The following is a 744-nucleotide window of genomic DNA, read 5'->3' on the forward strand; positions in this document are numbered from 1 at the left end:
CTCTTTACCATGTTGAATTGTCTCTTTCTATGTTTGCACCTATTTATATCACAATATCACAGCTTTACACAGCACATGTTATGCACTGTAGGTCTATACTTAAGCAATAAGGCCCGAGGGAGTGTGGTATATGACCAATATACCACAGCTAATGGCTGTTCTTATCCACTATGCAACGCGGAGTGCCTGGATACAGCCCTTAGCCGTGGTATATTGAAATATATCACAAACATCCGAGGTGCCTGATTGCTACTATAAACTGGTTACCAACATAATTAGATTAGTAAAAAATAAATGTTTTGTCATACCCATGGTATACCACGGCTTTCAGCCAATCAGCATTTAGGGCTCGAAACACCCAGTTTGTAATCAAAACTAACAAGCCTGTATCAACAGCAGCTGTAAGTGGTCAGATTAACAAATTAATGGAAATAGTGGTATGCTTTTTGTGTCAATTTACAACTACCAACCCCTTAATGAATTAGTTGAGTACTGTAAGACAACAGGAAGGAAAAACGTACAGGTCAGATTTCCTAGCAGCTTGACCAGAAGGAAGGAGTTGTTTAGAAGCTGGTCACTATTTTTTTTTTATTAACCTTTATTTAACTAGGCAAGTCAGTTAAGAACAAATTCTTATTTTCAATGACGGCCTAGGAACAATGGGTTAACTGCCTGTTCAGGGGCAGAATGGCAGATTTGTACCTTGTCAGCTCGGGGGATTGAACTTGCAACCTTCCAGTTACT

This window comes from Oncorhynchus nerka, linkage group LG22 (genome assembly GCF_034236695.1).
Source record: "Oncorhynchus nerka isolate Pitt River linkage group LG22, Oner_Uvic_2.0, whole genome shotgun sequence".
Classification (NCBI taxonomy): domain Eukaryota; kingdom Metazoa; phylum Chordata; class Actinopteri; order Salmoniformes; family Salmonidae; genus Oncorhynchus; species Oncorhynchus nerka.